Genomic DNA, 24,055 nt, shown 5'->3' with positions numbered 1-24,055 from the left:
TCACACAATTATCTAGAATAATTTTATTTCTCATTCATTTTCTTTAAACTTTTTCCATTGGTGAAGGGAATTATTTAATTCTCTTATATCGTGTATTTTTGTTTACATTTGACCCTTTGCTTTGGAAATTATAATTCAATATGATGATAGATAGATAGATATGAACATAGTTACTTTTTTCCCTAAAGGGTAACAGATTTTTCTAGTGCATTTTTGTATAAAACCTGACTTTTTCAGTACCTAAATAGCCTCAAGATTACTATGCAGCCCATAATGTCAGTGCTCTGCCCACATCTCCTGACATGCATTCCTGTGTTCTCATACATTGTATTATTCCCTTGGCATTTTCTTCCCAACAAGCAGCACTTGCATCTCTCAAAAACCTATTTTAAGACTGCCAGGCCCAGGTTTCTCATGGCGAGTTGGAAGAGTCTGAGGTTTTTATCACACATGGGTAAATGGGATAGTGGACCTCTCATAAGGAAATATCCCTAGAGAAAAATTGAGAAACAATGTTTTGCCAGCTATCTAAACATCCCTTAGGCTAGTCATGATGATAAAAGTATCATTGTGTGGGGATTGGAACAGACAAATGTCTTTTTGGAGTCTTAACATTCAACCTACTAAAGCCATATCCTTCCTAATCTTACTTCCCCACTCTCCTACCAGTTTTCCCCCTGAGAACATTCACTAACATATCTCTTTCACCGAGGTATCTTTTCTTTTCTCTTCTTTTTTCTGGTTGTGGGGCCTGAACTCTGGGCCTGGGGGCTGTCCTTCAGCTCTTCAGCTCAAGGCTAGCACTCTACCACTTGAGCCAGAGGGCCACTTCCAGCTTTTTCTGCTTATGTGGTGCTGAGGAATCGAACCCAGGGCCTCGTGCATGCAAGGCAAGCATTCTAACACTGAGCCACCTTTTATCCAGCCCTCATCGAGGTCTTTTGAAGAAATAAATAGAATAAAGTTTATATCTGCAATTTCTTATTTAGTTCCACTTATCTAATTGTTGTGATTCCAATACAATACTGATTTTTAAAATTATGTATTTTGAGATATTTGTAGACTCATATGAAATTGTGAGAATTAATACAGAAATATCCTAGCATTCTTTTTATAACTCACATATCAATATCCAGTTCTCCTCAATGTAATATCTTGCAAAATGATCAACAGTATTAAAACCAGGCTATTGATGTAAGTGAAGTTGACATACAGGTCTTTTCAGTTGAGATATGAACATAGAATTCCTACTGTTCCCTTTTCATAGCTATACCCACTTCTTCTCTGACCCCTGGAACCCACAGGTCTCGTTCTTACGATTTCAAGTTCATTTATATAAATTGAATCAGACAATAGGAGACCTCTGGAATCATGTGAGGATGGTGTTCTACTACTGAGCTACATAGTTTGTTCATTTTGATAGCTGAGTGGTATTCCATAGTGTATGCCAAGCGTGTTCAGCTACTTGTGTATTGAAGAACATTTGGTAGTTTCCAGTTTCATACCATTTTGAGTAAAACAACTACAAACATTTGTGTACAGGTTCCTCTCTCCACTTACTCTCTCTGTACTTAGATTTGATTCAGGGCCTTGTACTTTACTCAGCTTGCTTACTCAGTTGTTACTCAACCACTTGAGCTACTCTTCTAGCCCATCTTTTTGTTAGTTATTTTGGGGATGGATTTTTCTGCTCAGGACGGTCTTCTCACAACAATCTTTCAGATCTTAGCTTCCTGAGTAGCCAGGATTACAGTCATAAGCCACTAGCACCTAGCATAGTGTATAATATGAACAATTTTAACATCTCTGGGATCCTTGCCGTGGAGCATCATTGGTGAATCATAAGGTGATTTTTATGAAAATGACCAAACTATTTTGCAGAATGGCTATACCATTTTACATTTGCACCAGCAACATAAGTGATTTAGTTTCTCTGTATCCTCTCTAGGATTATCAGTATTTCTTTTACTTGCTATTTTGAGGATTGCAATTATTTGGTTTTTATTTTTTGATTGATCAAGGATGTGAAATCTTTCCATAGACTTATTCGTCATCAAATAAAGATGAAAATTTCTTTTTAATGAAATGTCTATACATATCCTTTGTACGTTTCCAATTGGATTAGTTGTAGCCTGCTTTTGCATTTTGAGAGTTGCTGGTATATTATGGATACTAGTCCTTTGTGGGATTGGTGGTGTTGTGGGCTAAATGTTTGCGTTTCCTAAAAATCATAGCTTGACAATATCACAGTACATTAGGCCAAGCCTAATGTTGTAATCTATATGCCATAGTAATACTATTAAGAAGTTATGATATTAAGAATAATACTGCTAGGCACCAGTGGCTCATTCTTCTAATCCCAGCTACTCAAAAGGATAAGATCTGAGGATCAAGATTCAAAGCCAACTGGGGCAGGAAAGTCTGTGTGACTTTTATCTCCAATTAACCACTAAAAAGCCAGAAAAGGAGCATTAACCTTGAATAAAAATGTTAGGGGACTGGGAATGTGGCTTAGTGGTAGAGTGCTTGCCTAGCAGGCATGAAGCCCTGGGTTCCATTCCCTAGTACCAAAAAAAAAAAAAAAAAAAAAAAAAAAAAAAAGCCAGAAGTGGCACTGTACCTCAAGTGCTAGAGTGCTAGCTTTGAGCAAAAGAAGCTCAAGGACAGTGCCCTGGTCCTGAGTTCAAGCCCCAGGACTGGCAAAAAAAATTGCTAGGGACAGTGCCCAGGCCCTGAATTCAAGCCACACACTACCAGAACACACACACACACACACACACACACACACACACACACACACACGCACGCACGCACGCACGCACGCAAAACCACACACACAGAAAGAGAATAATACTGAGAATATTAAGACATGCTTAAACATCAGGACTCCAGTGTATTAATACCACTAACTGGAGGTGGATTGGTTATATGAGCCATCTTTTTCTTGTGTGTTTTCTCACCATATCACACCCTGCACCATGTTGCCATGTAGCAAGGAGGATCTCACCTTAACAGTAGACGCCACAGCTGCCAGAAATGTTAGAAATGAATTTCTTTCCTTTAGTAGCTGTTTATTCTATGGGATTTTATCAGCAGAGAGCAGCCTAAGACAGATGGTATTCGGAGGTGGAGAATTTGAGAGTTGCTTAAGTCATGAGGGTGGGGCTACATAAGTGGAATCAGTGCATAAAAACAAGAGGCCTCAGATTGGTGCGGGTGGCTCATGCCTCTAACCTTGTTCCTCAGGAGGCTGAGACCTGAAGATTTTGATTTGAAGCTATCCCAGGCAGAAAAGCCCACGAGAATCTTTCTTTTTTTCCAATTAACCAGCAAAATGCTGGAGGTGCAATTGTGGCTAATGTAGTAGAATGCTAGCCTTTAGTGAAAAAGCTCAGGGACAGTATCCAGGCCCATGTCTAAAAGAGAGGAATTTGGAGTGAGATATTATAATGTGGACTTTTCACAGGAGTATGCATTCTGTAATGATAAAATTATTAGTATAGTAATTAGCACATTTATCACCTTAAACATTTATCATTTGTGGAGAAAATGTTCAAAATCTTTTCTTCCAGCTGTTTTTAAAAAATACATTGTTCCCAGTCATAGTCATCATTCTGTGGGAAAGAAAGAACTTATTCCTCATGTCCAACTGTAAATTTGTACCCATCATGTAGCTTCTCCCAAGTCCTTTATCTATATTTCCCACTCCTGCCAACTTCCATGAGATCAATTAGTTTCCTCAGATGAATAAGATTACATGGCACTTGTCTTTCTGTGTCTGGCTTATTTCACTTTATGTAAGCTCTTATTTTACTTAATATCAGTCTAGGTTCACCTGGGGTTATTCTGAACATGACAGGATTTTATTATTCTTTTGTTCTTCTAAATAACATTCTATTGTGTATGTGCACCCCATATTCTTTCAACATCCATCTGTTGATGGACACTTAGGTACAACAGACTGATTTTATGTTTTTAAAGTTTTATTGTGAAGGTGATGTACAAAGGGTTACAGTTACGTAAGTCAGGTAATGAGTAGATTTGTTTTTGAACAGTGTCACCTCTTACAGAGTGACTGTAATAGAGGTGATGGCAGAAGCCACAAAGAGACAAGAAGTTGGTTAGGCATCCCAGAGATGGGCAACATCAGGCAACCATTGCTAGTGTTCCCATGGAAAACAAGGAGAGGAAGAGCCTGTCTGGGGTGCCTTGCAGGTACTAGGATCCCCATGACCACTTTGGAGGGACACTGCTTATAGAGAACCCCACGAAGGGAGGGGAAGCTATGAGCTCCCTAGGATGCCCATCTGCTAGCAGTGCTTTGAGGCCAACTGAAAGGGCAAGAAGGCTGACAATACCAGCACTCTGAGATCTGATCCAGGGCTGGGGGGCAGTGGGTTGCTGTGGCAGCAGACACAGGACACCACAGGCAGGGTGCTGTGTCTCACAGTCCCAGTAGAAACATGACATCCTGAGGCACTTAGTTGGGTCTGCTCATGGATAAAATGAAGACTGTGAAAAGAAAGAGAGGAACCAAGGCGCTATCCAGAAAACTAGCAGACTGGCTTTGCTAGTACCCAGTAGAGGGAGGCAAAGAGGGATGGGCTTGGAGAGATACCAGGTTCTCAGTGTGGGACATGGTAAATTTACTGCATCTTGCAGAAGAGATACTAAAGAACCCAGCAGGGTAAACAGGTTCCCTCCCAAGATCCCAAGATCATCTATGGGAGGTGTGGAGAAGAGGCTGAGTCCTGAAATAGGGTCACCCAAGTGGCAAAACTGGAGTTCAGGAGGGTGGCAGGAAGCCAAGAAAGCACAGCATAAGACAGTAGCTATTTTAGTGAACACTGCTGATAGGCCAAGCAGAAAAAAAAGTAACCATGGATTCAACTTCACAGGCATAGTCGGCAACCTTGATGGGAACAGTGGTGTAAGGGACGACTAAAGTTAGAGTGAGCTGCAGAGAGAATGGGAAACAAAAGACTGGAGGAAGAGGTATGAACAGCTTCAGTTCTTCTGAGAATGCAGTGATACACTGTTCCTCAGTATAGTTGGAATGCTGAATACGGGACTCCTGCAGATTCCAAAACCCATTTATATTCATGCCCATTACCTAAAATGACACAATATTTGTATATTGCCTACATATACCTTTGCATATACTTTAAATCATGTTTAGATTACTTGCATCAGTACAATATACAACTCTTTGCATATACTTTTTAGACCATAATGTTTAGAGAATAATGAGAAAAACAAGGAAAATTTTGTGGTGCATATTTGTGATCAAAGATTGGTTGAACTCACAGAAATGGAACCCGGAGACATGGAATGCTTTCTGTACTTACCTCATTGTTTCCAAGTATCTTTTTTGGGAGGTGCTAGTCCCAGTGCTTGAAATGAAGGTCTGGTCACTGTCCCTAAGCTTCTTTTGCTCAAGGTAGTACTCTACCACTTGAAACACAGCTCCGCTCCTTTCTTTTTATTGGAGATCAGAGTCACACTGACTTTTCTGCCTGGACCGGCTTAGAACCACAATCTTTACCTCTCAGACACCTGAGCAGCTAGGATTACAGGCATGAGCCACCAGTGCCCAGCTTAACCAAGTATCAGACTTATTAAGAGTTTAAAGAAGTACTACAAACATTTCAGACCTTGCTTTGGATAATTTGGGGTTCTTTTAAAAAGGACCTTCATTTGTATTTATTTTGTGCTGAATTCATTCCATGCTATAAGATTTGAATTTTCTGAGTAGTTTTTTCTTCTCTGTAGCCTATTCTGGTTTTGGAAGAATCTATTCTCTTCAAGTGAGTATTACCTCCTAGTATATCAGAGCTCATGCCTGGGTTAATATGTCCATGAGCTCTACAGGCACACTTGTGAGTGCTCCATGGAAAACCAGGGGCATTTGTTCACTTGGATGTGTCCAATAACTGGCCATCTCTATCTTAGTCCTCCTCTTGGAGCATAACCCAGCATATGTATGTGTCACATGCATGATTGTCACACTGTATGTTGTATAATGTATGATGAATTAAAACTTAAGATCATCATGCAACAAAAATATAGCACTCTGTGGCCTATTAGCCCTGTGTGCAGCCCCACTGTCTGTCCAGGATATACCTACAGGATATCAACTACACCACTGCTAGGCTAACATGCATTGCTTCTATAAAGCAATACATTTCAGGTATTTGGTGACTTCAGATATGTACACTTTTGGTGACCTTTGTTTTGCAGGTGTTTTTACAGTGAACATGAAGATCAGACATTCTTGCTTTCTTGGAGTTTCTGAGTCAAGTGAATAAATAGCACACCACTTTCAGGGATCATGAGATGCTATGTTTTGCTTCAACTTTTTCTACACTTCTCTCTCATGGGTTTGTGTAAACACAGAAGTGAGTTTTAAAAGTCATTTGGGATCCTAAATGTTGAAAAAGTTCAACAGATTGTCCAAAAATAAATTCCATTTTGCTTAAATGGGAACTTACTATGCTTGGTTAAATTTATAACTTTTTCTCCAGGGTGCTATCAATAAGCATTTATGATGATACACAATATTATACTTTCCATTCTTTAATCAAACTACACACTTAGGAGAAAGGTCCAGAGGAATGTAAGTAGGAGAGTACCTCTCTAGTGTGTTTGTATAGTGACAATTTGAGGGTTTATTTTCCCCTTAGAGAATTGAAATAGTATTAAAGGAGGTCTTAAAATATAAACTCTTTGGTAGTGGGCATACTTCTGGGCCATTATTCTACAAATAGAAATGAAAAGTATTTCCATACTTTATTAGAAAGAGAGGGAAGCACAGTTTCAAATTGTACTTTGCCTCTACACCTGCCTTCTACACATATGATCAATATAACCTTATTAGATGTTATTTAAAGTGTCTATGTCCAATATCACCAGTTGTCAAGTGGAGATAAGGCTGTTGTGACAATGAGGTGAATTAATGCCAGTGTCTGGCCCCTGAGTGCTGGTTGCCTGCTCAGGATAGTATCTTTGCATCTATCATGGCAGCAAGATCTCAATACACATGAACTGGGTATTCAAGGCTTGCATCCAAACTCCCCTGCTTAGCTAGCTCTAAGATCTTTGATAATTTAAATGGAGCTCTGGTTATGGGTGTCTTATTCTCCTGTAGAACTCCTATGACACAGCAGTTACCAGGAAGCCATCACCACACTTGGTAAGAGTCCTGAAGTTGTAAGGCAGGAAGGACATGACAAGATAGCCAGTTTAAGTTCAATCATATTTCAGGGGAGACAGGACAGAAGGAAAGGAGATAACAGGATTTATTTAAAGGCACACCATCAGTTAGAGACAGAGATGCCAAAAGGAAAACTATCATCTCTTTGTGTCAGCCCTGATATCCTCAGGATTTGCATCTGTACAAACATTTTCTTCTGGTCATTCTGTAAACAACAAAATATAACAATGATTTGCATAGCATTTGCATTAACTTAGGTGTTATAAATAACATGGGCTGATTTTAAGGCATATAGGAAAATCTATATGGGCAGTATATATATATATATATATATATATATATATATATATATATATATATATATATATATATATATATATATATATATATATATATATATATATGATTAAATTTACATGACAAATATGATTTAAAATATATGATTTATATAAGAATCTTGAGCATCCACACATTTTTGTATCTTCTTAGGGTCCTGGATCTAATTTGCCCATGGTTGCCAAAGGACAACATTGTGTCATTTTGCAGTAGTATAATGCCTTTTATTCTTATATTCTTTAGTACCTTTTATTGGAGTCACTTCCTAGGGTTCTGTTACACAGTGGCCTATAGACTAGCAAGGATAAATTAGTACTTTCAAATAGCAGTAACACTCACCCATAATTGATAATTGACTTCAGAAATACTGGTGCAGCTTAAGGGTTTCCTCTGGTTTTCTGCAGAGGCAAAGCAGAGTGGACTGAGGCTACGCTGACCTGTAGGGTCTGGAGACAGAGGCTTCCAGTGCTGAGGAGCCCTAGCATCTTTCTAATGACTGCATTGGTGCTTAGTGAAAAGCCATCTTTAAAAATTACTAGTCTTAGTTAACAATTCTTGATAGGAAATGTACTCATTACCTTGCTCATGTAACTGTAACCCCTCTATACAGCATTTTTACAATAAAAACATTTTTAAAAATTACTAGTCTTTCAGCTGGCCGCTATGGCTCACACCTGTAATCCTAGCTACCCAGGAGGCTGAGATCTGAGGATCATGGTTCAAAGCCAGCCTGGGCAGAAAAGTCCATGTGAGACTCTGATCTCCAATGAACCAATGAAAAACTGGAAGTGGTGCTGTGGCTCAAGTGATAGAGCATTAGCCTTGAGCACAAAGAGGCTCAGGGATAGCACTCAGGCCCTGAGTTTAAGTCCTACAAAAAAATGTTACTAGTTGACATCTTAAGAATATCTCTTAAGGGTATCAAAGGTCAAATCAGATAAATATTTGGAGTATAAAAAAAGGTCATGTTCAGTCAAGTTCAGTAGCTTACTTCTATAATCCTAGCTACTCCAGAGACAGCAGTTGAAAGGATCACAGTTCAAGATCAGGCCCAGTGAGTCAGATGGGGTGGGTTCTTGTAACCCCAGTTATGTGGAAGCAAGTAGAAAATTTGAGGTTCAGATTTGGCTGTACCTAAAAAAACTAAATCAAAAAGAGCTGGAGTATGGCTTAAGTGGTAGAGTACTTTCTAGGAAGTATAAGCTGAGTTCAAACCCTAGTACTCCCCTCCCCCCACCCCCACAAATGCCTGACCTTCCATGGAAGTACACTGAGCCAAACAAGTTGGAGGATCCTGTGTGACCAAATGACTTCTCACAGTAGCAGCATGGACCTTCTATCTTCTAGATTAAAAAATGTGCTCAGCATGCCTTCTCCTGAGTCAGGCAAAGCACTGAGATGCCTGTCACTGTCTTTCCAGGAACTTCTCCACCTCCTGAAAAGAACAGGATATCAAAAAGAGCTGGAGTATGGCTTAAGTGGTAGTTTGAATACAGCTTTATTCTTCCAAGGGAAACAAAATTAAATAAAAATCTAATTTCCAACAGAACGAAAACTTCCTGAAGAAGCAAAAGATAGTGAAGATTCACATGAGTTCTGAAAGCACATTAAAAAAAGAATGTGCTTATAGGACACTTTAAGAGGAAGCTGTTATTTTCCAAGGGTCAGCTGTTATTTTCAACTACTGTCTGGACAAGACAAAACAGGGCCTGGGCACTGTCCCTGAGCCTCTTTGTGCTCAAAGCTAGTGCTCTACCACAGCACCACTTCCAGTTTTTCAGTGGTTAATTAGAGATAAGAGTCTCACAGGGACTTTCCTGTCCAGGCTGGCTTTGAACCACAATTCTCAGATCTCAACCTCCTGAGTAGCTCGGATTACAGGCGTGTGCCATGGATTGAAGGGAAATATTTTGAAAGTGAATGTCTGAGGGCAGGAGACCTGTATGCAGTGTCAGTGAGGAATGTGCTATAACAGTATTGGGAAGATGGACTTGCCTCTATCACTCTCTTCTCACTGCCAACCCAGGCAAGTTTTCCATACATGTGCATCTGGGTTCCTTATCATCACAGAGGACAATGGCAGAACTCACCTCTTGGGGTGATTATGGAAAGCAAAGTTGATTTCATCTAGGTGATTAGGCCCATGACTGACCCACAGCCATGACTTCCTAGATCCTTACTATTATTATGATGTCCAGATAAACTTCAAAAATTTTTTTGTTGGTGCTGAGGTTGAAACCCAGGGCCTTGCCCATGCTAAGCAATTGCTCTACCATCTACACGCCCAGCCCCAACTGTTCTAATGATAAAGTTCTACACAGAAATCTTGTGCATTTTAACTTTTATTTTACTTCCAGTGCTGTGTGATTTTCAGTGTAGTCATAACAGTTTTCATATCTTAGTCCCTGTTATATTTTAGACATAGTGCTAGGAACATTTATGAAATTTAGTCCAATAACTCCTCACAACAACTTCAACAGGAATGGTAAAGAACAACTTTGTCTCAAATAAATAGAACTCTGAGCTTGTATTGGCAAGGAAAAGCTTTAGAATTGGCAGACTTATGTTGGTCACACAGGGAAAAAGAGGCTGGACTGAGATAGTTGAACCAGGATCAAAAATGAAGGTTCCAGTAGGAGACCCAAGGTCAAAGGTGGGAAGGTATAACAGTTGTAAGACAGAATATCATCCATGCAGTACAACTGGGCACCTTTCCCATGGACAATGAAGAGAAGACCAGAGAAACCCAATCCTGCCTGGTGGTCACAAATTCACTTGACAAACAGTCCCCTATTTGCTCCACTGGTTGAGAAGGAGGGCATGTACTTCATACTCCAGAAGGAGCTTTTCAAATGACCTTAGCATTTTAATTTCACAGGGACTTACCTTTATGCACAGTGGAGTCTTTACAGGTGTTTATATTAGAATGAAATATATGCCTTTCTTTTGTGTTTACAAACTTATACATTTACATATATTTATTCATTCTTATCTATATATATGTATATAGTTCCTCAAAATCATATAAGGTTGATTCCAAGACTCCTGCAGATACCAAATCTAACTATGTTCAAGTTCTTCATATAATGCATAGTGTTTGTAGATAACCTCCACAAATCCTGCCATTCTATCCATCTATCTATCTATCGATCTATCTATCTATCTATCTATCTATCTATCTATCTATCTATCTATCTATCTATCTATCTATCTATCTATCTTCCTGGTACAGGAATATCTATAGTAGTTTATTTATCACTTTAAAACTTTAAAACTGACCATACCGATCACATATGAAGTATAAACAATGTCTTCTGATGGTTATAAAGCATTCCTGAATTATAGACCAAAGCTATGCACTTGATAAAACCTACTTTACATAAGCCACACAGTAATATTTAAACAATATAGAAATCTAGAGATAGGAGGCAAATCCTAACATTCTGTATTTAAAATATCTGTGATTTTTTGGGGGGCCTTGGGTCTTGAATTCAGGGCCTCAGAGCTGTCTTTGAACTCATTTGCTCAAGGCTACCGCTCTACCACTTTCAGCCACAGCTCCATTTTGTTTTCTGGTGGTTAATTGGACATCAGAGTCTCAGAAACATTCCTGCCTGGGCTGGCTTTGAACCATGATTCTCAGACTTCAGCCTCTTGAGTAGCTAGGATTACAGGTGTGAGCCACCAGCACCCAGTCATCTGTGATTCTTACATTTGACATTTCTGAGTAGAAGCAAACACAACCTTAACTAAGGATTAATAAAAAGAATACAACTACAAACAGTAACAGGAGTCTGCAAAATAATTTCTTTAAGAAAAGTCACAAATACTACATGATGTATACATGATAGAGATCTATACATGACTTTTAAATTGTGTCAGGTTATATGCTAAGATTGTAAATTACAAAGTTTAGAAAAATTAATGAAATGATCATTCCCAATTAAAATTGGGAATTCCCAAATGATAATTGGGAATGATCATTTCATTAATTTTGTTTTTATTAGCACTAGCCAATAACAAAAAATAACCAAAATGTCAATCTAAAGGTGAAGAGGTTTGGCTAGATTACAAAATAGCACTACATCCATAAATGGGACAAGCTTGACAATAAAAGGGAATAAGCTATTGCATACATAATCACATAAACAAATGTCGTAATTAGTTGATAAACAAAGCCAGGCAAAACATAATGTACATTGAATGATTCAACTTGTATGATATTCTAAACATAAAAACTAACTTATAGAGACTGAAAGTGTATTAATGGTTGTCTGGAGAAAGACGGCAGTTTGGAGCTGGGGAGAGAGGAAGAGATTATTAGTGCAAACAGGGAAATTTTGTCCCCACTCCCTCCCTTAGTCCCTCCCTCTTCCTCCCCCCTTGCCTTTCTCTTTCCCTCCATTCTTTTCTTTCTTTCCTTAGTTTATTATCTATATTGGTATTGAACTCAGTTCCCAGTGCTTGCTATGCAATGCTGTCTCACTTAAGTCATGTCACCAGTCCTGTTTGCCTTGGAGTTTAAAATTATTAAATAGGGTTTTGTGTTTTTTCCTGGATTGGCCTCTGAGCATATTCCTATGTTAACCTTCTGCATAGCTGGGATTACAGGTACCACCATGGCCCAGTTCCTGTCCTCCAGTATACTTTAAAATCACTTCAGGATTTCTTAGGATGCTTAAGACAAAGTAAATGCTTTGTAAGTAGTAGTTATTACACTGTGTTGCTTAGGGAATAACAACAAGAAAAAAGGTTGTATGTGTTCAGTATAGATGCAACTTTTTCTGAATGTTTTAAATTTGAGTTTGGTTGGATACACACTCAAATGTGAAACATATAGAAGCAGAAGACTCCCTCTCTCTTTATGTTTTATGTTTCATTATCTGAAGGTAATGAAATATCTTGGTACAAAGATATTTGCTTTATTATTTTTCTTTCTCCTTCTTTCTCATTCTCCTTTTTGTCTCTCCTTTTTCCATCTAGTATACCTTCTTGGGAAAAGAAGACTCTGAGACACAAAATAATTGAGTCAATCCTCCTATAAGTTGCTAAGGACACAGGGCTCTGAATGCTGAATGGGTTCTAGTTGTGGTGTGAATGTGGAACATAAAAGAATTGCAGTTTGGTTCTCTTAGTTAGGAAGCTGTACCAGAGAAGGAAGCCACAAAGCAGGGGAAAGTCAAAGTAACACAGCCCCAGCTGGATGGCTCTGACCTCAAATCTTACTTAGCTTGATGGCTCTCCGCACATCAGCAATGCCCCCTCCCCCCATGTTGTTTCACCTTTCTCTTTTGCATGAAGGGAATGGATGATCATAAAAATAAAAATGGCTTAAGTTTTAGAAGTGCATAGCCCGACAACAAGAACTGACGGTTGCTCTTATTAGAAAAGTTCCTGGATATACGGAGACAGCGGAGCCAGTATGGAGCCTTTTGTCATCAGAGTATGTATGACTCCATAACTGACTTTTAGGGAGTGACTCCCTCCTGGTGACTCAATAAGATCCCCAGCTGCAATGGGAGCAGGCATGCCGATGATGGCTACACTTGGCTCATCTAGGGTGAGGAAAGCATTCATGCCTAGCCTGAAGAAACCCACCCTCCTGCAATAAGAACAGAGTCCAGGACATGCCGGGATTTCAACTTCTGCCTTCCTCTCACAGTAGCTGCCAGTGTTTAAAGGAAGTGTTTTAGGCTTTGACCCAGTTCACCTTGACACAGTTAACAGATGCGTCAATGGCTAAACCTTTTGGGGATTGACCAATACTTGTATTGGTCTTAATTTCCTAATCTATATGTACACAAAGGGGTGCTTGCAAAGATACCCTAAACTAGTTCACCTTGTAGTAGTTGCTGTGGCCTTAGTCTTCAGGAATTAGTTGAGTCTATATCTAGGTAAGTCTCTCACCAGCAAGGCAGAGTCATTCCAGTGTGCCATGGGCAGAGAGTGACATAAGAGCCCATCATGAACGCAGTCATATATTCTATGCATATCCTGTGAAACTAGGAAAACAGAGAGGGGTTGGGTTGGTAGGGATGGGAGAGAATGATGAAAAGGGTAGCAAGGTTCAAGATGCATTATATTTATGAACATTTGATGAATGGTAACCCCTATGTACAACTACTCAAAGATAAGAAAAAATATAATAAAAAGAGCCCATCATAAGCTGCCATATTGGTAGTCCAGTGGGTCAAGAATTGTGGGGGCTCAAAGAAGAGGGAATGGGGCTAAGACAACAGCAGGCTGATGGAGATGCTAAATTCCTCACAGTCCCTATTTGTCCTCCTCTCTACTTACCAGTATTGGATTTGTACGTACATAGTCTGGCCTCTCCCGGGTGAAGATCAGAAGTTTCCACTTTGCATAGAGTCTGGGCAGAGTTGGATTAAGTTAGATTATTTTTTGTGGGACTGGGGTTTGAATTCAGATCCTCACACTTGCTCACAGCTGCTGCTCTATCATGGAAGCCATTCTTCAGCCCTGCTTTTTTGCTGGTCACTTGTAGAGATAGGAATCTAGCAGACTTTTCTGCCCGAGCTGGCTTTTGAGTAGCTAGGATTACAGGTGTGAGGAACTGGTGGCCAGCTTAAATTCAAAATAGACTTTTCATATGAAACTCCATCATGCTTTGAGTCTGGAACTTCAAATTGGAAGTAACGACTTCTCTTTCTTCATAATGTTCAGTTGTGTGGTAATGTCAGTCCTGACAGCAGCATCAGGTTTGGGTGGGAAAAGTTGAAGAAGCCAAAGAAAGTGGGAGTGTCATGTATCTACTGAAATATCTGATCACAATCAAGCAAGTTTCTGGAGTAAGAGTGCTCGGTCAGGATTCACAAGGAGCAGGACAAGTTTGGCAGCCTCACCATCTGCTTTACTGGATTCCTTTCAGCTCGATTTCCCAAGAGCAGGTTTACACAATTTCATTTATGAGTTTACATTGTGACATCGAATCCCATTTTCACATCAAATGTTAAGTAGGGATCTAAATCTTGGACTTGAATTTCCATGGAAAGGAAATGTTTCCCTCAACCCGCATCTTAGTTAGGGACACAGGAGTTCTAAACCTTTTAGACAATATCTGGTGGTTAGAAATGTCCCAATCAACATACCCCTTTCCCACCAACACACATTCTCAGCTCATAGTAAAGAAAATAAGCAATGGAACCACCATAAAATGGTGATAGCAAAAGGTTATTCTTGCCTTCGTTTTGGTTATCTTTTTGTTTTCATTGTGTACACATCTTTGATAGAAAAGTGTGAGAGAGTACCTCAAGCTATAGAAGAAAATACAGTCTTTTAAACCAAATGCACGTTCTGACTTAACACTAGACACTTAAATGAATACTTAAGGACAGAGGTGGAGGGGGATGGCTCAGCTGATAGAGTGCTTGCCTCAGAAGCATAAGGCCCTGAATTCAAACCCAATGCTGCCCCAAATAATAATGCTTATAATCTGATGTATGTATATTTTTGGACCTCTTTCAAAGCCTCTCCCATCATACTTAGGGATCTGTTCACTTATGACTTCTATGAAAACATTGATGGTATTTTGACATATTCTTTTTGTTAGACATTCCTTCAAAAATACAAGATAAAGGGGAGGGAAACCAGATTTCATCTTTCAGCCCCATCTAGAGAGGGGGAAGAGAGGAAGGAAGGAGAAAGAAAGGAAGAAAGGAAGGAAGAAAGAAAGAGAGAGAGAGAGAAAGAAAGAAAGAAAGAAAGAAAGAAAGAAAGAAAGAAAGAAAGAAAGAAAGAAAGAAAGAAAGAAAGAAAGAAAGAAAGAAAGAGGGGAGGAAGAGAGGGGGAAGGAAGGAAGGGAGGGAGATGAATTGTGAATTGCACAGGTACACATGAGGTCAAAGCTCTGAAGACGCTAGTAGGGAGGGGAAGAAAGAGCATTCAGGCAGGAAGATAGCATGCACAGGGCCCTGTTGAGTAGCTAAGATGAGTTAAGTGCCTGTGGACCAAAGGTTGCTGAGCAAGGGGAGACAAAAAATGGGCTGTGACTTGCTTAATGAAGTGTCCTAGTATCTTGGAGACATTTTCCTATCTGTGTCTATACAGCAGAGCATCTGCATAACTTGTTTTTCCTAGACAAAAAAGCTATACAGCTATACAAAGAGATTGTGCAAGGAATGAGCAGGACTGGAGAATTAAATAGATGCTGTGTTATAGGCATTAGAAATGTGTGTGTGTGTGTGTGTGTGTGTGTGTGTGTGTGTGTGTACATGAGCTTTTATGTATGAAAGAGAGAGTTGAAGAAGGAAGAGAAGAAGAGAAAAATACACAGATACTAAAGCGATTCTGAACAAAGTGGTGAGACACTCATTAATTTATTAAGTTTGTACAGGTTTTTAAATTATTTTTAGTGTTTTTTATTGTGAAAATACTGTACAGAGGGGTTACAGTTACATGAGCAAGGTAATGAGTACATTTCTTATTAAGCATCCTCCTTTATTTTTCCCCTACCATCCCTTCCCTCCCACCTCCTCAACTATAATTCTTCCCACCACCACCACCACCCCCCCACCTAAATTGTAAAGTTTGTTTTTCAACATCGCGTCTTGTACATCTCATTGCAATGGGTCAACCTGTGATCACCTACTACATGTCAGGATGCAAAGCACTGTATTAGACCCGAGACTATAGTAGTTAAGAAGGCAGTGATGCTATTCACAATAGTCAAGATATGGAAACAGCCCTACAATAAATGTGATACCTATAAACAATGGAATTTTACACAGCCATTAGAAAGAATAATACTATGTCATTTTCAGGGAAATGGATGGACCTAGAAAAAAATCATGTTAAATGAGGTAAGCCAAGCTCAGAGAGGCAAAAGGCACATGTTTTCTCTCCTATACAGAAGTTAAGTCTAAAATATACTGAGATGTAGAGCGCTAGCCTTGAGCTGAAGAGCTGAGGGACAGCGCCCAGGCCCAGAGTTCAGGCCCCACGACTGGACCCCCCCCCAAAAAAGATTAAAATATACTGAGATATGATCAATTATACAGGATTCAAAACACTCAGGCATGTTGAAACTAAAAGAAGATACTCTTAAGGGAGAAACACAAGGGCACAGTGCTACGTGCCTCTTTATATTTATAGAAAATTATATATATATAAATCAAAACAAACTTCAAGATATGGAAACAAGAGGTTTCTTTAGTTGTTGTTTCTGTTTTCTTTCTCCATGGTTTATTCATGTGTCTATCTTTGGGAGGGTGAGTGGAAGGCACAGAACTCAAGGGAAAAGGGGTGAAGTGGTGCGGTAGTGGTGCTTACTAGACACTGATGAAAGTGAACTATACAAGTTGTGAGTAGAGACTGGATGGAGAGACTGGAAAGAGTGAGGGAAGGGAAGCTACTTACAAAGGGAAATGTACTAATTCCCTGACTTATATAACTGTAATCCCTTTATAGTAACAAAGTAAATTTAAAAAATCAAAAAAGAAAGAGAGAAAGAGAGAAGTGATGATCCCTGCCTCATGGCATTGACATTTTGGAAGTAGGAGACAGTCAATAAAAGAGGTATGATGGAGCCAGGCACCGGTGGCTCACACTTGTAATCCTAGCTAAGCAGGAGGCTGAGATCTGAGGATCTTGGTTCAAAGCCAGCATGGACAGGAAAGTGTGAAACTCTTATCTCCAATTAACCACCAGAAAACCAGAGGTGGCACTGTGGCTCAAATGGTAGAGCACTTGCCTTGAGCTGAAGAGCTGAGGGACAGTGCCCAGGCCCAGAGTTCAAGCCCCATGACCAACCAAAAAAAGAAAAAGTATGATGCCTGTTTGAAAGGTTAGTACAGTCAAGAGGACCTCATGCCTACAATCCCAGCACTTGGGAAGCTGAAGCAGGAGAATAATATGGGCTATGCAGTGAGCCCTTAATTCATAAATGAAAATACATTCTTAAGTTGTGTTGGAATTGATTTTTATTCGTATAGGTCCTGCTGCATTGTTTTTCTTTCAGTAGCTCAAAGCTTTGCTAAGGGAAAAGATGAATAGAGACCACGACTTAATTTAAAAAAATATGTAACTACACAATTCATACAGACATCCACACGTGTGCACACACATACAAGTATAAGATTCAGTTCACAGCAAGATGTTTATGTTTCATTTCCAATAGTTTACTCTGCTTTTTTGGGCATATTTAGTATATGTCTTTGGTTACATAGGTACATTAAAAGATATACCATTGTGGTATATGTCTTAAGAGACCCCTGTGAGGGAACCCTCATTAGGCATTAGGAGTGGGTACAAGTAGCTCCCCTAGAAGATGACCTCTGAATGCTCTAGCTGTGGATCGAGGAGTGGGTGGAAAGGAAAAGCAGCCAGAGAAGGATTATGGTAAAGTCACTTTCTTCTTGTCATTCTGGCCTACCCTAATGCAGGCAAGGCAATCCCTGGTCCCACATCGCACATGAGCAAGGAACCACAGGCGTGGAAGACGTAGAAGAATATTGAGGTCTGGGAAGTGAGTGGATGCTGTTTTTGCCATTTGGTACGTGTCTTATTCATTGCTTATCACTTCCTCTTCAGACAGACTTTACCTTACTCTGACTTCAAATAGATCTTTACTTTCTCCTTTGTAAGCTGCAATCCCTGGAGTCAGAGGCTCACTGAAGAACACATAGAATGCTGAGCTCATGCTCCCAGAAAAATACAAGATATCTTGTTACCAGGAAGGCACTTTGTGGATGTGGACACAGGTTCAATTACAGCTCAACACAACAGAAATTTGGTCAGTCTCCATAACCATGAGTTCTCTACCTGTGACAGCTACAAATTAAAACCACCTGGAAATCTTTTTGTCTGTACTAATCATGTACAGACAATTTTTCTGGTCACTTTCCCCTACTCAGTGGTATAACAAATATTTGTATACCATTTACGTGACATTAGGAATTATACGTAATTTAGAGATTATTTCAATTCTACAGGGGGATGTTTGTAGGTTCTATGCAAATACTTTGCCATTTCCTAGCGGGAGATGATGACCCTGGATTTGGGTACCTGCCAGGGGCTCCTGGAATCAATCCATGTCAGAGCACTGTGTAGAGGAGACTGCTTTGCCGTCTTCCATTTCTAGCCTTCTTTTCCCACACAGAAAGTAACTCTCTCTTGGGCTGGGAAGGTGGCTCAGTGGTAGAGTGCTTGCCTTGCATGCCTGAGGCCCTGGGTTCGATTCCTCAGCACCACATAAGCAAAAAGAAAAAAGCCGGAAGTCTGCGCTGTGGCTCAAGTGGTAGAGCACTAGCCTTGAGCTGAAGAGCTGAGGGACAGCGCCCAGGCCCAGAGTTCAGGCCCACTACCAGACCAAAAAAAAAAAAAGAAAGTAACTCTCTCTTGTGTTAAGCCATTGTTGCTTTGACCACTGTCTGCCCTCTTCACACCCACAGGAAAGTGGGAATAGAGGTACGTGTGTGAATTTGCAAATTTTATAGATGTAGTCAACATTTCCTAAGAATTCATATTGTTATATCCCCCTTCCTATATGTGAGAGTCCTTGTGTCTTCACATTCTGTCCATACAACATGCTAATACAGCTTTCCTATGGAAATATTATAGTTATCATTGTATCTGCCAAGTTCTTTTACGTGGAGGTTAAAAAAAAAACCCATACTCAGTAAAGTGGAAAATACTCCATTTCCAACTTGATGATGTTTTATAAAATGAATGATTTGAAAAAATGAATGCTTTGGTGGAAACACCATCTGGATGAAGTTTAACAATACTACCAACCCATCAGGAGGAACCCTGTCCCTCCTAGGGACCCATGCTACCAAGGGCAAGCACAGTGAACACACCTGTCCTGAGCATTCTGGACTGTAAGTTACATGTAGGGTTCAGCTTCCAAACATATTGCAAGACAGCTACCTAAAGTAGTTTTTTTAAACCACTTTGCATTTTTCTTAGGAGTGTGATGGTTCCTGTTCTGCTGTATCCTCATCAATGCTTGGTGTTTTAGTCTGTTAAATTTTAGCCATTTTGATCATTTTATAGTGGCATCACTTTGTGGTTTTAAGTTGATGAGTTGAAATATGGTTGTTGCTCACCTTTATCTTATTACTTATATTTAGTTAATTATAGATATACTGCACATATTATATATCTAATCTATAGTTTTTATGTAGCAGACACATACGCACACATGATTAGAGTCCTTCTTTCCTTGATAGAAAAGCATTGCATAATGTCACAATCCTTGGAGGAGAGCAGCTGTGAGATGCATTGCCATTTCAGATACTGAGGAGAGCAAAGCTGTATCTCCACGGAGAATCTAGGCTCCATGTCATATAGCCAGGGGTTGTCAGTTGGTCTTCTGTTTGGTTGCTTGTAAATGGAGAGGATTGTGATGATTCCAGAGGATTACAGCTACTCGTACCCCACAGATCTCTTAGTGCAGTTCAGGCTCAGGGTCAGCACCGAGTAAATGGTGGCTACCTTCATTTAATGAAGTGGAACGTGCTGTTTAGTCCTAGTGTCCAGTGTTTTCATGGGGACTAGAACAGAAGCAACTGGCCTTCTGTTGAAGGTCTGTTCTTTGCCTCCTGCCCAGGTTCTGGGGCTTGCTTACACTATTTACTTCCCTAACCACGTGGAAGGCACTTATACCAGAAGTGTCATTTGGCAATGGCAAGTTTAGTGGAAAATAATGCAGTTGCATAAGGAATGTCTCCTTTCTTATAGTGTAGATTTTCCTTACATCATTGTAGGTCAAAGCTCTTAACTTGCAGAACATAGTAATAAACAACTTCAATCTGAGCTCACTGTGAGAATAAGAAGAGTGAGTGAATTACACAGAATTTTGAGGAAAAATTATGTCAGAGACCACTGAGGACATGTTCTATAATTCTTCTGGTTATCAATCTGCCTTCAAAGAAGGCAAACTTTTGTTAATGAACCATTAGTTGCCAGTGACTTATATAACAGAATAGACAGAAAAATAAGCAGACCTAGTTTTGCCTTACAAAAAGAAAACACTTTTAAAGTAGAATATGTTCTTTCCAGTGTCACAATTATCTGAAAAACACATCATAGGGATGAACTTGTTTGAGGTCTGTGGCTGGCTATAAAGACAATGTGACTTCTGCCAAAAAATAAAAACCTTTCAAGATAATTTTTTTAATCCTGCAAAATTCCCCATTATTAACCAAGCTTTTAACTGGATGTCTTCTACAAGCTGTCTGATAAAGTTTCTAATAGTTTTTTTTTCCTTTCATGATTGACTCTACTAGCATTCTATTTAAATTAAAGCAATGGTTTCATTGAAGCAGTATTTTCCAAAGTTCTGTTGAAGTTCTTCTATCTAAGCTCATTGGTTTCAACTATGAGAGTAAAGGAAGTATTCTCCTCAGTGGATTGTGTTCTCTTTTCTCCTTTCCCCATCTTCAAAGAAGAGCTGGAGTCAGATCCTGCATCCTGGCCCAGGGAGACTCACCCTTTCTCATGTCCTTCACCTTCAGGGTCAATTTATGTTGGGGCATTTATGTTTACAACATAGCTAGTTCTGCTGAATCTGTGGTTGTTTTTCTGTGAAAATTTCCCATTTTTTACCTTAAAAACAAAAATATGAACCTTCATAACCTATCCATTTAGCATTTTACATGTTAGGAGTGTTTCTATTTTTAAGATATATCTATGAAAGGGACAGACATAAAGTAGCTTTGACTTTTCATTTTATTAGTAAACTCATGGTATGTTAAATGCATAACTAACAAAACAATAATGGTGTCCCCTCTTTCCTGAGTTTTATCCCTGTGGAGTGGACCCATTATTAAGAAGGATTTCCATGAAATAGTTCACCAATGAAGTAGCTTTTTTTTCTGTTTCTAACTAACTCTATTTGTGTTCTCCTAGGGGCATGTAAAAGTGCTAATAGCAGTAATTTCTGACTATATGAACATTCTTGTAGTTCTGAGTTGGATGCTGCTACGGTTCAGACATGCTTTCTACCCCAAAGGTCCATGTGTTAGAAGTGTTTGGAGGTTGTAGGGACTAAGAGATGTGGAGTCTAGTCAGGGCCAGTTAGGTGATGGAGCTTAGGCCTTGGAAGTGATGAATGCTGTTTCTCAGGGAGAGATTAGATCTGGTAGGAGTGGATTAATTTCCTTGAGAGCAGGTTATATAATAGTGAGCCGAACAGCTCCAGCTCTCTTACTTCCTGCCTCCTATGCTCATACTGTGGTGATGCCCTTTGTTACGAGACTCTTGACACAGTGAGTAGGTAACAGTGCCATGCTCTTGAACCTCCAGAACTATGAGCTAAATAAACCTCTTTTCTGAGAGCAAAAGGCCTAGCTCCATGGTAGAGTGCTAGCCTAACAAGTGGAAAGGCCTTGAGTTTAAGCCATTGTACTAAGAAAAAAAGAGGAAAAAGATCTGTCCTTTGTAAGATCTCAGCCTCAGGTCTTTTATTATAGCAGCACAAAATGGACTATCACGGACATTTTGTTGACAGATGTACAGGTGGGCAGTCCTCTGGAAGGCAGAGAACAGCGGGAGGTATCTCTGATTTTCCTAACAGAGAAGAAATGGAGGACAGAAGAGGATGGCGGAGGGAGGAAGAGGCAGGAACATTCATTCCTCCCGAGTTCCTTTGCTATGAAGCCCCTGTTCTCCAGGCATCCCTTACCATCCCACACTAGTCTCACCACTATTTCCGTAGTACTAGGTGGCTTCATACAGTGTCAGCGCTGCCCAGGTAGGCATAGCACAGTGTCAGTTCAATTAGGATAAAGTGTCTTAGGAAATGGAGGCTTTTTCCAGAATATGTGCATGCAGGATGAATTACTCTTTCTTGTGAGGGCAGTGGTTCTCCAAGGTGGTTCTCGAATCAGTAGCATCAGCACTGCTGGAAATTCAAGAGGATTGAGACGCCAGGGCATTGGGATGCAAGTTCATTCCAGAATAGTGGATTTTTTTTTCCCTTTAGTATTTCTAGTAATTGAAACTTCGTTGGAGGCTCACAGCTTTCATCTGGGGGAGACTTTCTCAGTGAGGGTCTTTTGCAGACTCCAGAGACCTGTTTGGTTGTTACAGTTTGGGAAGGTAAGCAGTGGCCAGGTTTCCCCAGACATAAAAAAAATAAATGAAATGTTTTCTAGCCCTAAATGTCAGTACTGACAACTCTTAGAATAATATGAGCCTCAACACTAAAGTCCTCTTAAGGATATCTTAAGCCATTTTTTAAAAATTACATTAGGGCTGGGCACCAGTGGCTCACGCCTGTAAGCCTAGCTATTCAGGAGGCTGAGATCTGAGGTTGGCGGTTCAAAGCCAGGCTGGGCAGGAAAGTCCGTGAGACTCTTATCTCCAATAAACCACTAGAAAACCGGAAGTGGCGCTGTGGTTCAAGTGGTAGAGCGCTCACCTTGAGCTGAAGGACAGTGCCCAGGCCCAGAGTTCAAGCCCCACCACCGACAAAACAAACCATTAGGGCAATGACATAGGCATCAAGGATAATATAGGTTTTCTTCACAGTAATTTCTGCCTTATTGTGAGGAACTGATTTTTAGGGCAATTCAAGCTTATCTATGGAGAATCTTCTTTAGGAAACTTCATAAAATGAAGATCTATGCCTTGTCCATCTTTCTTTGAGAGACGTCAGCTGTTGTAGAAGCCCAGGTGCTGGGCGTTCTATCAGAGGGCTGGCTGTGTGCACTACAGAGCATGACCAACCCCTAGTGGCCACATGTGTCATTGCAGGCACATAGCCTTACCTATTGACAAACATTTATCAATAGTGATTGATAAGTGGAACACACCAACCCTTATAAGTTCCTTTTTTTTCTTGACAGGTATTTTAGAGAGTAATCATTATGAAATGAACTTACAGGAAGATTAAATTTTGAGATTCTTACAATGCAGTGATTTTTTGTTCTCTTAAATTTAAAATAGGAATAATAAGGATACTAGTAAAATCATTATTAAAAATACTATGCTCAGCAACATTTTAAATATGTTTTTATTGTGAAAATACTGTACAGAGGGGTTACAGTTACATGAGCAAGGTAATGAGTACATTTCCTATCAAGCATTGTTACTCCTCCTTTGTTTTCCCCCTACCATCTCTTCCCTCCCACTCCCACAACTACATTCCCCCTTTACCCCCTCCCCACCTCTTTGCTAAAACTGTGAAGTTCATTTTTCAACATAACATGTTGTAACATTGTTACAATGGGTCAACCTGTATCCCTATTTAAGCATTTTGTTTTTTCCCTTCCCCTCCCTAAGCTAGAGAAGTGTATATACAAGATGCAGGGCACCAACATCAAATACAGTGTAAACAGGGATTATACCGTGGGGGAGGAACATACAAAGAAACAAAAAAATCACACAGTTCATTATAAATACATTGGGAACTATAGCAAGAAAGAAAAAAAAAACACTTGTGTCCCTATCTTGGGGTTCATTTTGCTTAACATCATCTTATCTGGTCATATGTACATGGCTTTTGACCTTTTCTTTTTGTCCCAGACATACACTAGTTATTTC

The 24,055-nt window shown here is 39.8% G+C and overlaps 1 long non-coding RNA gene across 2 annotated transcripts in view; it reads left to right on the top strand.

Moving 5' to 3' along the window:
- LOC138834696 (uncharacterized) overlaps positions 1–24,055 on the top strand; it is an 89,157-nt gene that overhangs the window by 868 nt on the left and 64,234 nt on the right. For both annotated transcript variants that reach the window (XR_011374232.1, XR_011374233.1), the window contains exon 2: positions 17,950–18,059. This is a non-coding gene — a long non-coding RNA (uncharacterized lncRNA). The remainder of the gene's footprint in view (positions 1–17,949; positions 18,060–24,055) is intronic.

The sequence above is a fragment of the Dipodomys merriami genome, unplaced genomic scaffold (genome assembly GCF_024711535.1).
Source record: "Dipodomys merriami isolate MVZ:Mamm:240054 unplaced genomic scaffold, mDipMer1.0.p SCAF_22, whole genome shotgun sequence".
NCBI classification, from domain to species: domain Eukaryota; kingdom Metazoa; phylum Chordata; class Mammalia; order Rodentia; family Heteromyidae; genus Dipodomys; species Dipodomys merriami.
This window is presented reverse-complemented; position numbering and strand designations above follow the sequence as displayed.